This window comes from Ornithorhynchus anatinus, chromosome 7, assembly GCF_004115215.2.
Source record: "Ornithorhynchus anatinus isolate Pmale09 chromosome 7, mOrnAna1.pri.v4, whole genome shotgun sequence".
NCBI lineage: Eukaryota > Metazoa > Chordata > Mammalia > Monotremata > Ornithorhynchidae > Ornithorhynchus > Ornithorhynchus anatinus.
Genome location: NC_041734.1, coordinates 59530152 through 59546188, shown reverse-complemented (window position 1 = coordinate 59546188; position 16037 = coordinate 59530152). Strand labels below are relative to the sequence as shown.

Below are 16037 nucleotides of genomic sequence, written 5' to 3'. Positions count from 1 at the left end.
CCTCTCCTCTACAATGTGAGCCCCAGGTGGGACAGGGACTGTGCCCAAACTGATTATCTTGTATTGACCCCGCTACTTAGTACAGCCCTTAACAAATAGAGAAGCAGAGTGGCTCAGTGGAAAGAGCCCGGGCTTGGGAGTCAGAGATCAGGGGTTCGAATCCCTGCTCTGCCATTTGTCCGCTGTGTGACTGTGGGCAAGTCACTTCACTTCTCTGTGCCTCAGTTACCTCATCTGTAAAAGGGGATGAAGACTGTGAGCCTCACGTGGGACAACCTGATTACCCTGTATCTACCCCAGTGCTTAGAACAGTGCTCTGCACATAGTAAGCGCTTAACAAATACCAACATTATTAAATACCATAACTGTTATTAAAAACGAGAGCAAGAGAAATCAAGACACCATGGCCTTGCCAAAAAAGAGTTGGGACCTAGACTCCAGCAAGAGGCGTACATGAAATAGGGGAGGGGGGTCTGCCAGAGCAGGGGGCAGAGCTGGTCACTGGACAAAGGCAAGAAGACCCTGACACTGAAGACCCCATGTGACTTCAGGTGCAAGGAATCATACACTATGAGAGACCCAAGCTGGATTTGAACTGATCGCGTCAATGACTCCTTAGCTAGCCTCAGAAGCTCCCTGGTTATGCAGCTGTATCAATCAGTGGAATTTACTGAGCACTGACTGTGTGCAGGGCACCCTACTAAGCGCTCGGGAGAATACAATAAAACCGTAAGCTCCTTGTGGGTAGAGATTGTGACTACCAACTCCATTGACTTTCCCCAAGCGCTTAATACACTACTCTGGACCCAGTAAGCTCTCAGTAAATGCCATTGATGCATTAATTGAATTACGTTGATAGATACAAACCCTCCCGTTAAGTAATTTACAATCTAGTACATCATCAGCATCTGTCTTCTCCCTGCTGTTCATTCTTTGGGCAACCGTCCACTTCAGACTGATGAATCTATCAATGGTATTTATTGAGTGCTTTCTATGTGCAGAACACTGTACTAAGTACTTGGGAGAATACAGTACAAGAGAGTTAAGCAGACACATTTGCTGCAGTGTGGCTTAGGGGAAAGAGCAAGGGGTTGGGAGTCAGAGGTTTTGCGTTCTAATCCACTTGTCAGCTGTGTGACTTTTGGCAAGTCACTTCTCGGTGCCTCAGTTACCTCATCTGTAAAATGGGGATTAAGACTGTGAGCCCCTCGTGGAACAATCTGATAACCTTGAATCTACCCCAGCACTTAGAACAGTGCTTGGCACATAGTAAGCACTTAACAAGTACCACCATTATTATTATTATTGTTATTATTATTGCCCACAATGGGCTTACAGCCTAAAGGGGGAGACAGGCGTTAATACAAATAAGTAATTCACAATTTCAATTTATAGACGCGTACTTAAGTGGTTTGGGGTTGAGGGTGGGGCGAATATCAAATGCCTAACGGGGTCACAGATCCAAGTGCTGAGCTTATTGTGGGTAGGGAATGTATCTGTTTTTTGTTATTGCATACTCCTCCAAGTGCTTAGTACAGTGCTTTGCACTCAGTAAGCATGCAATAAATATGACTAAATGATTGAATGAATGGAAAAGGATCCAGTTCCAGATCCTTCACAATAGTAATAACAAGAATCATTTTAATAATGATTCAAAGGGTTAATGTTAGTAATAACAATAGCTTTTTGAATGTCTTTAGCATTTTTCTTCCAAGGAGCTCAGAGTGGTCTCAGAAGGAAACCTGCATGAGAAGCAGCATGGCCTAGTGGAAAGAGTAAAGGCATGGGAATCAGAAGACCTGGGCTCTAATCCCCGCTCTGCCATTTGTCTGTTGTGTGACCTTGCGTAAGTCACTTAATTTCTCTGTGCCTCAGTTATCTCATCTGTAAAATGGGGATTAAGACTGAGAGCCTCACGTGGGACACGGACTGTGTCCACCCTGATTAGCTCGCATCTCCCCTAGTGTGTAGTACTGTGCCGGGCACATAGTAAATGCTTAACAAAAAACACTGAAAAAAAAAAAAGTGACCTGATTCAGAATCTCAACAAGCCCAAGAGGCAGGAAGGGAGTCAGAGAAGTGTGGTCAGGTGGTTTAATAATTATGTTGGTATTTGTTAAGCGCTTACTATGTGCCGAGCACCGTTCTAAGAGCAGGGGTAGATACAGGGTAATCAGATTGTCCCACATGAGGCTCACAGTTAATCCCCATTTTACAGATGAGGTAACTGAGGCACAGAGAAGTAAAGTGACTTGCCCAGTCACACAGCTGACAAGTGGCGGAGCCGGAATTCGAACTCATGACCCCGACTCCCCAGCCCGGGCTCTTTCCACTGAGCCACACTGGTTTAGAGCTCGGAGAGCGCAAGGATCAGGCTTGGGGTCACCCAGCACTGTGGGGTCAGATTAGGACGAGAACAAACCCAGATCCCGGCCCAGTTTTCTCTCTCTCTATCTCTGTCTCCCTCCCTCTCTCCACAAAGATTGATATAGCCCCGATATGGACCCCCAAACGGCCTCCGGCCCCTCTCTCGACCACAGGCCTCATTTCCCTCTCAGCTTCCTGATTTGTAATCCTTCCCTGCCCCTTACCTCGGTGTCGAGCCGGAGGCCTGCCAGCGGCTGAGTCCCCTGAGCTGAGTCACCTTGCTGGGCCCCGGGGATCCCCTCCCGCTCCCGCCCTGCCGAGGCCTCCCGCGTCGGAGCTGCGGAGGCCCCCGTGCCCAATCCGGCCTCCCCAGGAACACTCCGCCAAGGCCACCGAAGAGCAGACGGCACCGACGGCGGCGAGGAAGCTGGAGATCGGTGGAATGGACCCCACGGGCCGGGGGGGGGAGGAGGAGGGGAGGCCGCAGACGCCATCCGGTCTCCCGTCCCCATGTACCCGTCTCCGGTGCCCGGGTGCCAAGTCCTGCAGCCAGAGGGCGCAGGCAAGGGCCTCACCGCCGCCATCCTCTGCGAGGGGATGAGGCGGAGGAGGATGCCGGACTTGGGCTCGGTGGGCATAGCAGATCTGGATTTCTTCAGCTCCCCTCTGCCTTCCTCCCCTCTGGCCAACTGGGAGCAACGCTGTGGGAATTGCTTAATCTGCCGTGCCATCCCGGGCACCTCCCTAAGCCTGGGGCCGCTCCGGTGGCACAGCCGAAGGAGTGGCCAAACTGGAGGTTAGCAAGAATATTTAGGTCGAAAGACGCTTTTGCTTCCTGAACATCCTTGGCTCGGTGGAAGAGGATTTAACGCTCTGGGTTGCCCTGGGGATGAACACAATGGAACCCTCCTGCCTGCCCAGAGTTTTTCTTCCCATTTTAGAACCGGGAAGACCGAGGTCCAAACGGGTTTAGTGGCTCGACCAAGGACCCACGGCTAACGAGAAGCAGTGTGGCCTAGTGGAAAGGACACGGGGCTGGGAGTCAGAGGACCTGGGTTCTAATCTGACCTGGGTGACCCGGAGCTGGTCCCTTAACTTCTCCGTGTCTCAGTTTCCTCATCTGTAAAATGGGGATTTAATACCTGTTCTCCCTCCTTCTTTAACTACGAGACAGGGAACGTGTCCAGCCTGATTATCTTATACCAACCCCCATGATTAGTTCAGTGTTTGTCGCATAGTAAGCGCTTAACAAATACCACAAAAAGAAAGGGGGGGTGGCCAGGAATAGAATTCCCTTCATCCTCACTCCTGATCCAGCGTTCTCTAACACCTCAATTCACTCTTCCTAGCAGCAGATGGAGGAGGATTGACAGGTCAGATCAATAGGGCTCCCACTGATGAAACAGGCCTGAGTCACTGCAGGCTCAGCCCCAGGCTTTAGGAGGGGGAAAAAAAGGTAGACAGATCTCTAAATCCTGTGGAACTTGGACTTGCCAAACACCAGCTGAAATCCCAGCAAAACTCCAGAGGAGAAGGCAGAGGCGGGTTCGCGTTCTGAGTCACCTTAAGCAGCTGTCCCGTAGCTGGTGTGCTTCCCTTCTGCATTCCCCTCCTAGCTCCACCACTTGCCTCTTGATGACTTTGGGCAAGTCACTTCACTTTTCTGGGCCTCAGTTAACTCAACCCATTGTAAAATGGGAATAAAATATCTGTTCTTCCCTCCCCTTTGGAGTGTGAGCCCCAAATGAGGCTCACTTGACAGGGACTCTGTCCAACCCCTTTATACTGTATCACCAAGCACTTAGTACAGTGCTTGGTACATAGTAACCCCTTAATAGATACCCTATTATTATTGTTATTTTTATTATTATTAATACCCTGCACTGCTAGAGCCCCAGGAGGATATCTAGGCTGCACCACTTCCCCACTCTGAAGAGATCCAGGTTTCTGCCAACTGGACCCTCAGCTGCAGAAAACAAGACTCTGAATGCTATGCTCTCCCTCTCCCTCCCTGCTCTCGCTCCCCTTCTCCCTCCCCCGATAACTGTTCTAGCCCCATTTCTTGAAGTTTCCCAGTTAGGGAAGCAGTATGGCCTAGTGGAAAGAGCACAGCCTGAAAGTCAGAGGACCTGGTTCTTCTCACCCCAGCTCCACGACTTGTCTGCTCTAGGATGTTGGGCAAGTGACTTAACTTCTCTGTGCCTCAGTTCCCTCAACTGCAAAACGGAAATTAAATCCTATTATTATTATTGCTATTTAAGTGCTTATTATGTGCTAAGTACTGTATTGAAAACTGGATAGATAACGGATATTCACATGGAGCTCATAGTTTAAGTAGAGAGAGCAGGATTTAATTTGATTTTGCAGATGAGGGAAATGGGCACAGAGAAGTTAAGTGACTTGTCTAAGGTGACACAGCAGACAAGTGTCAGGGCTAGGATTAGAACCTAAGCCCTCTGACTCTCAGGCCCGTGCTTTTTTCACTAGACCATACAGCTTTTCAAGCTGATACTCTAATGGGGAAGACAAATGAAAAAATAGTAGCCAGTGGTAGAATCAGAATAAATCATTGACTGTGCAACTGAAAATACAAATAGAAACAGATGCTGAGGATGGGTAGGAATTAATACAGCGCTAAGGGTGACTGTTGGGTTGAGATGACTTAGGGTTCTGGGAATAGATTTAACTACCTACTTTCTAATAATAATAATAACCTTGGCATCTGTTAGGCGCCTATTATGTGCCAAGCACTCTACTAAATGCTGGGGTAGGTACAAAATAATCAGGTCCCTCAGGGGGCTCAGAGTCTAAGTAGGAGGGAGAACGGGTATTGAATACCCATTTTGCAGATGAGGGAACTGAGGCTCAGGGAAATGAAGTGACTTACCCAAGCTCACGCAGCAGACAAATAGCACAGCTGGAATTAGAACTCCGGGCCTCTGACTCCCAGCCCTGTGCTCTTTCCACTTGGCCAGGCTGGTACCCTGTGCTAAGCACTTGGAAGAGAGCAATAAATGATGAAAGAAACAGGTCTTGTGAGGGTGATTGGGGCCGGCGGGAGTTGGGCAGGGGCATAGCTCAACGATCATTGAGACATGAAGTCCTCCTCCCCCAACCCCTCCCCAAACACTCATTCTTAGTTAGCTTTTGTGAACTTCAACCCTGTCTCAGCACTCCTATAAATATGTACATTTTTGCTAATCAATGGTATTTATTGAGCGCTTACTGAGCGCTTACTACGGGCAGAGCAATGCACTCGGGAGAGTACAATACAACAGACACATACTCTGCACACTTAACGCCTTTTTCAGTTGTTTCCCCATGATGCGTCTGGCCTGCTTCCTACTTCATGCTTGTTCTTCCAGCTTTCGCTAGCTGTAAATTTCGACTGTGAGCTCCAACGGGGCAGGCAGTGTGTACCCTGCTCCTGCTGTATTCTCCAGAGCACTTACTACAATGCCTTGAACTCAGTAGGAGTTCAATAAATGTCACTGTTTGCCTGGCTGATTGGGACTGTGAGACAAGAAGGGAGGCTTTGGATGCTCCCCCTCTAGACTGCAAACTCACTGTGGGCAGGGAACGTGTCTACCAACCCTGTTATATTGTACTCTCCCTAGCACTTAGTACAGCATTCTGCACAAGGTAAGCACTAAATAAATACAATTGATTAATTAACTGGGCTCTCCTTTTCTGTGGGTTTTTCAGAACAGGAAGGCTCCCCATCTGTCTGGAGGGAGGTGGATGAATAAGGTGACCAGGGCCCCACCACCCGAAACGTTTTTCTGTTTTTTGGGTTTTCTTAATGGTATTCGTTAAGCACTTACTATATACCAGGCACTGCACTAAGCGCTGGATACACGGTAATCAGGTTGGACACAGTCTATGCCCCACATGGGGCTCACAGTCTTAATCCCCAGTTCACAGATGAAGTAACTGAGGCATAGAGAAGTGAAGTGACTTGCCCACGGTCAGAGAGAAGAGGTGGAGCTGGGATTAGAATCCAGGTCCTTCTGACTCTCAGGCCCATGCTCTAAGCACTAGGCCATGCTGCTTCTCTATATTCTATGATTCTCTTCCCAAGGCAGACTGACTTCCCTGTGCCTCAGTTTACTTGATAGTGTTGGGAAGGTCTCCCCTGCTCCCACCCACTACCCCTGCGCTCAGAGTCACACACCCGCCCGATCCCTGCCCGTGAGAGCTTCATCCGGTCCTGGGAGCGGAGAATAGGGGGATTCCTCAGCTCAGCCCAGCCTGGCTTTCCCAAACATTTCTGGAGTTTGGGCTTAGAGTGCAGGAGGCTGGAACGGGGCGGCGTGACTAGGGACAGAACCGGGGAGTGGAGAAAGCGTCAGAGACAAAGGCAACAGAGATCCCAACTGGGGAGAGGGAAACAGAACAGACCACATTTTTTCTCCAGTGTCTTCAGGCCCTCAGGGAGAAGGAGCAGTCACACACCTCCAGGCTGAGTGGTCTGGGAATGGACCCACCCTTTCCTTCTTCTCACCCCATCCTCCCTCAGGGAACTGCATGGAAACAGTGTACCAACCCAGGAACCTCAGGTGAGGAAAGCAGCGGAACTTTGTGGAGAAGAGTCAGAGGACATGGCTTCTAATCCTGGCTCCTAACACAGCCCCAATTGCCGGCTGTGTAATCTTGAGCAAGTCACCTCACTTCTCTGTGCTTCAGTTTCCCGATCTGTAAAATGGAGAGTCACTATCTGTTCTCCCTAGGCCTTAGGCCATGAGCCCAGGAGGGACGGACTGTGCTCAACCTAATGACCTTGTATCTATCCCAGGGCTTAGTAATAATAACAATAATAAGAAGAATGGTATTTGTTAAACGCTTACTATGTGCCAGACACTGTACTAGCACTAGGGTGGATAGAAGCAAATCGGGTTGGACACAATCCCTGACCTATGTGGGGCTCACAGCTTCAATCCCCATTTTACAGGTGAGGAAACTGAGGCACAGAGAAGTAAAGTGACTTGCCCAAGGTCACCCAGCAGACAAGTGGTAGAGCCGGGATTAGAGAATGATCTTCTGACTCGCAGGCCCGTGCTCTATCCACTACGCCATTCAGTGTTTGGAGCATTTATCAAATGCCACAGTGATCGTTATTATTAAGGAAACCATGACGGGTCACGGGCCCTCTGCTCCTCCCAGGAACCCTGGCCCCTAATTCTGCCTTGAAGCCAGGCCGGGCTGAGCCGCACATCGCCCCCACAAACCTCTCCCGGGCCTCCAGTACGTACACAAACAAGGAGGGCTGGACCAGCTGGGCCCTGCAGGGCAAATGGAGGAAGTCCCTTGGAGTTTCTGTTCCAACACGTGCAGGGGAAATAAGTCAGTGGAACAAGAATTGCTCACAGGAGGGAAAGAGGAAAGGAGAGACAAAGAGATGCCAGGGGACGACAGGAAGCCGCACGCATAACATTCCACAACAAGTCCTTGGAAACGTCCCCTCCCCCACCGGCTGGCTGTCTAGGTCCATTTTACAGGCAGGGGAGACTGGACCGCAGCTGGGGTGGGGGAAAGTGAAGGGGCTCATGGAGGGTGGGGGGTCATGAGTCCTGCCTCCCAAGCTGTCATGGGGCTCAGCTCTCCTCTCTTGCTTCGGTGCAAAAGGCAGTAGGGAAAATCAAGCCCTGAGAGGGGCTGAGAGGGAAGATAAAAAGGAGAGTTGTGAGGGGCTGGGGGGCCTGAGGTGAGGGCGTAGAAATAAATGGTGTGCCCCTACCCCATAACCCTACCCCGTGCCCCTGCTGGTTCTAACCTAATTTGGTTCTAACAGGCTCAGAGTAATAATAATAATAATGTTGTTGGCATTTGTTAAGCGCTTACTATGTGCAGAGCACTGTTCTAAGCCCTGGGGTAGATACAGGGTAATCAGGTTGTCCCACGGGAGGCTCACAGTTAATCCCCATTTTACAGATGAGGTAACTGAGGCACAGAGAAGTTAAGTGACTTGCCCACAGTCACACAGCTGACAAGTGGCAGAGCCGGCATTCGAACCCATGACCTCTGACTCCCAAACCCGGGCTTTTCCCACTGAGCCACGCTGTTAAAGACACCTGGCCTCGGGCATCCGAAATCTGGGTCCACCTCCAGGAATGGACCCCTAAAACTTAACCAGTAATCAGAGAGGCTCCAAGTCAGGGAGGAACGTGATGTAATGGAAAGAGTACACATCTGGGAGTCAGAGAACCTGGGTTCTAATCCGGGCTCTGCCTCTTGCCTGCTGGGTGATCTTAGGCAACTCATCCAACTTTGCTGTGCCTCAGTTTTCTCATCTGTAAAATGGTGATTCAGTACCTGCTCTCCTTACGTCATCGGAAGCCCCACGTGGGGGTTTGACCTGATTAATCTTCTATCTACATCATTGCTTGGCGCATAGTAAGCGCTTAGTGAATACTGCTATTATTATTATTAAAACTATTATTACTAACATTCCTGAATAATAATGACCAACTAGGAGGATTTGGGGAGGGAGAGGTGTTGGCTTGGTCTTTCTCACTGTGACGATTGACACTTTGAAGGATCCAGCCCAGAGGGTCTTGAGTGGGAGCTCTGGTAGGAGAAAGGTATACTGTAGCCTCCTTTTGGGCAGGGACCAGCTTTATGTACCCTATTGTATTGTGCTCTCCCAAGTGCTTAGTACAGTGCTCTGCACACAACTAAGCACTTAACAAGGACTTTCCTGACATTGCCCCCCCTTTTCCTCTTCTCCCACTCCCTTCTGTGTCTCCCTGACTTGCTCCCTTTATTCATCCCCGCTCCCAGACCCACGGCACTTATGTTCATACCTGTAATTTATTTATATTAATGTCCCCCTCTAGACTGTAAGCTCGCTGTGGGCAGGGAATGGGTCTGTTTATTGCTATATTTTACTCTCCCAAGCACTCAGTACAGTGCTCCGCCCACAGTAAGCACTCAATAAATATGACTGAATGAAACACCACAATTATTATTACTGCTATCATTATTATTAAGGAGTCTGTGGGTGGATCCCTCTAGGCTGTAAACTTGTTATGGATAGGGATGCAACTGCTAATTCTGTTGTACTATACTCTCCCAAGCGCTTAGTGTGGTGCTCTGCACATAGTAAGTGCTCAATGAATACCGCTGATTGATTCCTAAACTGGGAGTGAATTCTGCCTAGTCATCAACTTCATCATCGTCAGTAGTATTTATTGAGTGCCCACTTTGGATGGAACCCACATTAAGTATGCGAAGTTGCAAAAAAAGAGAATAAGACACACCCTCTACCCTCAAAGATCGTAACTGTAGTACTCAAGTGCTAAGTACTACACTAAGCACAGACATAATAGACGTAAGTGCTAAGTACAGTATTTTGTACACAGAAAGTGCTCTATAAATATTATTGAATGAATATAAGATAATCAAGTCAGAAACTGTCCCTATCCCTCATGGGGCTCACAGTGTATGCAGGAAGGAGAACAGATATTGAACCCCCATTTTACAATGATGAAACTGAGCCCATCCCCTTCCCCTGTCTCTGCTGCACAGAGAAGGCTCCAGCCTTTGTGGCAGAGCCAAATTTAGTACCCAGGCCCTCCGACTCCCAGGCCCTTATTCTCTCTATTAGGCCACGCTGCTTCTGACCCTATGACTTCCATGCTGTTTCCCATTCATGTTGATTAAGGCCCTCGGGCACAGCTCTAGGAGCTGCTCAAGAAGCTGGATGTGACCTTGGAAGGTCCAGTTCTTGCAGCCAAAAAGGGGACTAGCGCTGTTTAGTAGGCCTTCCGCTTGTTCTGTGACTTCACAATCCTTGCCTGTCGAGGTCCCCCAGTTCCCAGCCTCGATGTGGTTTTCTCCTCTGGGCAACTGCACGTCGTCAGACAGGGAGCTTCAGCTCTGGGTGGCCAAAAACAACCTCCACACCTACGTGGGAGTTCCCAAGTCCCCGTGGGCACAGGACGCCTGGCTTCTTCAGCCTTACCGTCAGTCAAGGGAGCGGCTCCGGCTCTGAAAAGGGGCCCCTAACCGCTCGCGCCCAAGAGCCAGATCTCTAAGTCCTTCCGGGGAGGCAGGAGTAGATGCATTCCTGGAGGACGGAATTCCCAAGTCCCCAGGACAGGTTGCAGCTCAAACCCGAGTGGGAGGAGGGCCGGCTACCACCTCATCCTGGCCAGCAGGAGAAGGAGCCGTGCCAGCATCTCAGCCCAGAGATTTCCTCAGCCGCAATCCCTCCCTGAAGGCTTTTACCGTGGGCCTGCCCAGTCCGATACAGCAGGTTCCCTTTCCCAGTCCTGGAAAGGGAACTGGATATATCTCGGCTTTTCCGGCAATTTGTGATGTCACCCTCACTTCCATCCTCTCAGGGGGCAGCAGGGATGAACCTGCCTATTTTACATAAAGGAAATCTAAGGATTGACTACGGCCACCTAGCACAGCAAAGATGTCATCCACACCAATCAATCAATCAATCAATCAATCCATCAGTGGTGATTATTGAGCACTTAACAGCTCCCCTGCCTTTAAGGCTTCTGTGAGAAAAGGAAAGCAGAGGGTAATCTGGGTGATGACCTGTTTACTTCAGATCACTGACAGTGCTCCTACTTCTGAAAGTGTTTTAGTTCTTCGTTCTGGCTTTCATCATTGCTTCTGCCCCACATTGCGAGGCTTGGGAATGGTAGAGGCCTCGTACTACCTGAGGGGAACTCCCACAAACATGTCAGAGGACGGCGTGTTTCAGGGGTTACTTCTGGAGGGGAAAGGAGAGCAGTTACAGTCCGGGCAAGGGCAGAGACAAGGTCAAATATGGGTGTGGGGAAGAAGCCAGATACACCCCAGAAACCTTTAGACTTTGAGCCCGTTATTGGGCAGGGATTGTCTCTATCTGTAGCCAAATTGTACATTCCAAACACCTAGTACACTGCTCTGCATATAGTAAGCGCTCGATAAATACGACTGAATGAATGAATGAAACCAGAAGAAACCTCATTTTGCAGAGTGCAGTGCTGCTGGTGCAGAAATGCCGGCTATTCCGGATTAGACTGTAAACTCACTGTGGGCAGGGAATGTGTCTGTTATTGTTGTGTTGTACTCTCCCAAGGGCTTAGTACAGTGCTCTTCACACAGTAAGTGCTCAGTAGATATGTCTGACTGAGCACCTTCACCGCCCATCACTGGTGACTGAACCAGCTGCTCTGTCACGACACCACTAGCCCGGACCCCCAAGAATTAGCAGAGGGGAGGGACCTGGGGGGACAAGGGAGAGGGGCACATCGCCTGGTGCTCACAGAGATTGGGAAGATGTGGGGGGGGTGGCGGGGTGCTGACTGGGGTCTGCTGAGCTTCCTAGCCACCTCCCTCCCAGCCCCATCTCCCTTGTCCTGAAGACAGACCCGAAATCCCGTTCTGGGGAAATCAGCCAAAATGAGGTACTGCTAGAGGCAGGAGGGGAGCACCCCCCAAAAACGGACACTTTTCTCCAACCCAAATAAGGGCTACTTTCTCCCCCACACAGTGACCCCCAACTTCTCACCCAGCCCCCAATAAGGACATGAGTGTCTTCTTCAGTCTTTTCCCTTTCTTAGGCAAAGGTCCTTTAATGCTGGGTCAGTCGTTCCAGAAACATCTCCCATGAGGGACTGGGCAGCGGCTGCGTCTGCTGACCCTTCTCCCCCTCCCCAGCTCAACCTCCCCCCAGTCTCAGCCTCCCCCCTACCCCGTCCCCACAGCCCAGCTGGACTGGGACAGCCCCTCCACGGCAAAGGTCCCTGGGTGCGAAGGAGTGCGGCACCTTCCCTACACGCCAACCCCCTGACCCCCCACCCCAGCCCTAGCTGTGTGACCTTGGGCGAGTCACTTTACTTCTCTGGGCCTCAGTTACCTCTAATGTAAAATGGGGGTTGAGAGTGTGAGCCCCAGGTGGGACAGGGACCCTGTCCAACCCGATTTGCTTGTATCCACCTCAGCGTTTAGCACGGTGCCTGGCACACAGAAAGCACTTCACAAACACCATCATTATTATTATTATCACTTCCAGGCCCGCATCCTCGCCTGCGGGTCACTCTAGTTCCTACTCTAATAGCTGGGTTGTGGGGGCTGCGGGAGAGGGGGATGCCTAGAAGGGTCTGGGGGCTGCAGGGAGGGGTCTGTGGATGCGGAGGGCTGAGGGGCAGGATTCTGGTGGGGGTGGTGCGAGGAGGGAGTGGGGGGATGAAGGAGGGGGGAATGAGGGAGTGGGGGGCTGCAGCATGGAATCTGGGAGGGGGCCGGGGGACTGCAGGGCGAGATCCGGGTGGTTGCGGGGAGGGGCCTGAGGGGGTCGGGGGGCTGCAGGGCAGGGGTCTGGGGATGGAGGGGAGGGATCCGATGGGGGGCTGTGGGGAGGGGGCTGGGAGCTGAGGATGGGGGCCTGGGGTTGCGGGGTGAGATCCGGGGGGCTGCGGGATGTGGGAAGGACCGGTCGGGGATCCCATCCAACCATCCAGCATCTCCAGACGGGTGGGTCCGCCCCTCCCGGGCCCCACCTTGGGGGCAGGAGGGAAGGGATTCCCCCCCGACACACACATACATGCGCGCACACACACACACACACACACACAGACACCTCTCTCTCCCTCCTCTCCCCTCCCCCTGCGGGGGAATCCCAGCCCGGGAAACCAGCAGGAATTAGGTTTCAGTGTCTCAGCCAGCCTGGGGGCGGCCCATTCCAGACCATCGAAACACTGGCGGCCCCAGAGACCCCTCTGGATCCCCCACCTCCCCTCCCCCTGCCCAAACAGAAAGGCCGAATAACCCCGAATTGCAGGTCTCCAGACTGGGGGTCTGCTCCCCCCTCCAATCCCCCACCCCCCACTCCCAACCCCCTGCGAGCCTCAAACTTTCCAGCCTCACCTTCTCCTTTCCAAACAACAGAATCCATTTCTCCCTTGGGGTTGCAAAGATTTAGGGCTGAACTCCTGGGAGATTCATACAGTTGGTTTTTGACACGCACGCACAAACAGACACACACAACTGTAAGAAGGAACTCCCTGCTTTTTCCACGGCGGCTAATTATAGATTTGAGAGCCTGATGATTTCAGAGGCTCTTTTGCAAGACAGATAGAAGCTGGTTCGTTTTTCTGCAGAAGTCGAAATCATTCCGTTTTGCCCCCACCCCACCCCCTTCTCCAGCCCCTCTGCAACCTCTCCACCCTTGCCAAAGATTTCTTGCCGGTTGTTTTTTTTTTTTTTCCATCGCTCCCTTTTTGGTTTCAGAGCAGGGGAACAGACGTGGAAAATATTTTTGCAACAGTTTTCCATCCTCCGTCTGACCGCCGAGCCAAGCGGAGGGGACAAGAGAGAGGTTTTTCAAAGAGTTTTGGCCTCCCGAGAGCCCAAAAGACCAAATCCTCCCCCCACCTCCGGAGAAATGCCCACCGCCTCGGGGAGAAAAGAAATCACGCACTCGGCTTCTCAAAGCTGAAGCCGGGAAAAGGAAAGGCCGGTGACTCTTCCCACCTCTCGAGAAGCCCCGAATGTTAGGATAAGAGCGAGGGGCAGAGCTTTGGCGTGGAAGGAAATGTGCGAAGAGAGAGAAAGAGAAACAAACTTTGAAAAGCGCGAGTCAATTGGATTCATTCTCCACAAGCCTACCTCTCGCCCTAGTAAGAATCCAGGTTTCTCCAGTGCGGGAACGCCCTCCGGGCGTCCATGAAGAGGACCAAAGAATCCCCCAAAGAAAAATAAAATACCGGAGGAAGCTATTTCTGGCTCTTTTTTGTCTTTTCTTCCCGAATTGGGGTCTAGGAGAGGTCCGCGATGATTCCCGTTCCTGGTCCTCCAAGTTGTTCCCTTTGGTGTTTTCGGATTTTTTTTTAAAAAAAAAAAGGTTCGGGGGGTCTCTAGGAGGGGGAGTGGGTTTTAGGCTCCGGTCCTGGCTTTGCAAGGGAGTACGAGCTTCCTGCTCCCGACTGTATTAACAGCGGAGCTTTCTTAAGAAAATGCTTGTCATGGCAACAGCTACTCCCCAATCCTGCCAGACTCCCTCTCTCTCTTTCTCCTTGTCTCTCTCTCTCTCCTTTCTCTCCTTTCTCTTCCTCCCTCCCTCTCTCGTGCTCTCGCTCTCTCTCTTCCAACCCAGGGAGGAGGAGGAGGAGGAGGAGCAGAAGGTGGGACTTGGATGAATGCCCAAAGATTACTCTCTCATTAAGGTGGTCTGATTCTTCGCCACTACTACCTCCCGCTTCATTTTAAGGGGGAAGAAGGAAAACCCAGGAAGGGTTGAATTCCCCCAGCCTCCGCTTCCATGTTTGCGGAGACCACCGACCGCCCCAAAGACAGATGGATTTGAGAGCGAATTACACCCCGGTGGTCTGTGGAAGGCCAGATGACTCGACTTAGAGGAGCATATTTTGGACACATAATCGGGGGGACCGATTTTCTGGAGAAGACGCTCATGCTAGGAAAAGTCCAGGGAAAAACGTGGAAGAGGCAGATCGGCAGCTAGAAGAATAGAGACCATAACAACGATAACGGAAGAACCATTAGAAAGGCTGCGGATTATGCCAGAGGACAGGACGTTCTAGAGAAAGTATATCCAGGGAGTTGCTATGAATCGGAAACGACTCCACGGCACTTAATAATAATAATAATAATATTACACTTCCATTGCTCTCTGCTCAGTATGCATGATCTGTTGGTAAAGGAGTGGGATGAGGAGGGTTCCGGGACCGGGGAGTAGGAAACAAGGCTTGTGTGTGTGTAGAGGGGGAGGGGGGAGCTTGACGGTTGTAACTAGGGAAGGAAAAAAAAAAAGGGAAGCATTCTCTGCTATAAAAACGCCCCGTTTGCTATCCATCCACCCACCTCCTCTCAGGCCACGCTCAGGCACAGAAAATATCCAGTGCTGGCACTGACTGTTCTGACAGCAAGTTGTGGCCACACACTATAGGCCGGTTTCTGCAAGAGAAGAGCTGTATCCGAAGATATGGACAGATAAATACGCACGTACACACAACACCGTTTCAGCTAGACCCCTCCCTACTCAATCCATCAATCAGTCCATCGTATCTGTTGAGCGCATATTGTGTGCAGAGTACCGGGCTACCTGCTTGGGAGAGTACAATATAACAGAGTTGGTAGTCACGTTCCTGCCCATAAGGAGCTTACCGGTCTAGAGGGGGATATGGCCACGAATAAAAATAAATAAGTAAGGTTACACACATAAGTGCTGTGTGCCTGTGGGAGGGCTGACTAAAAGATGCAAATCCAAGTACCCTCCCATTCCTGTACAAATCTCTACATACCGAGACAAGCATCTCACTCGTCCATGCGCTCTCATACATACCCAGACCCGTGCTAGCCACTACAAGCTGCATACAAACACACATGTTCACTCATTTTTACTCCTACGTACCTATTTGCATTCACACGGTGGTTGCAGCTGGGAGATCTCCATTTGAGAAGCCCAGGGTAACAGTCATCTTAGCAGAGAATATGCAGTAGATGAACTGGTCTTGGTAATTTATTCTAATGTCGGACTCCCCCCACAAGCTCCTTTTATGCAGGGATCTTGTCTATCAACTCTCTTGAATTGTACTTTTCCAAGCACTTAGGATAGTGCTCTGCACACAGTAAGCGCTCAATAAATATCATGGATTGACGGATCGAATGATCCTTGGACACTGTGGCCTAGCAGGAAAACATGGGACTGG

The 16037-nt window shown here is 50.8% G+C and overlaps 1 protein-coding gene across 4 annotated transcripts in view; it reads right to left on the bottom strand.

Annotated features, from left to right (window-relative positions):
• Positions 1-14429, bottom strand: part of ATP2B4 (ATPase plasma membrane Ca2+ transporting 4) — a 120359-nt gene extending 105930 nt beyond the window's left edge. For all 4 annotated transcript variants that reach the window (XM_039912491.1, XM_039912489.1, XM_029068972.2 and 1 more), the window contains exon 1: positions 13978-14429. The gene's annotated coding sequence lies outside the window, so the exon portion shown is untranslated. The remainder of the gene's footprint in view (positions 1-13977) is intronic.
• Between the last annotated feature and the right edge of the window lie 1608 nt (positions 14430-16037).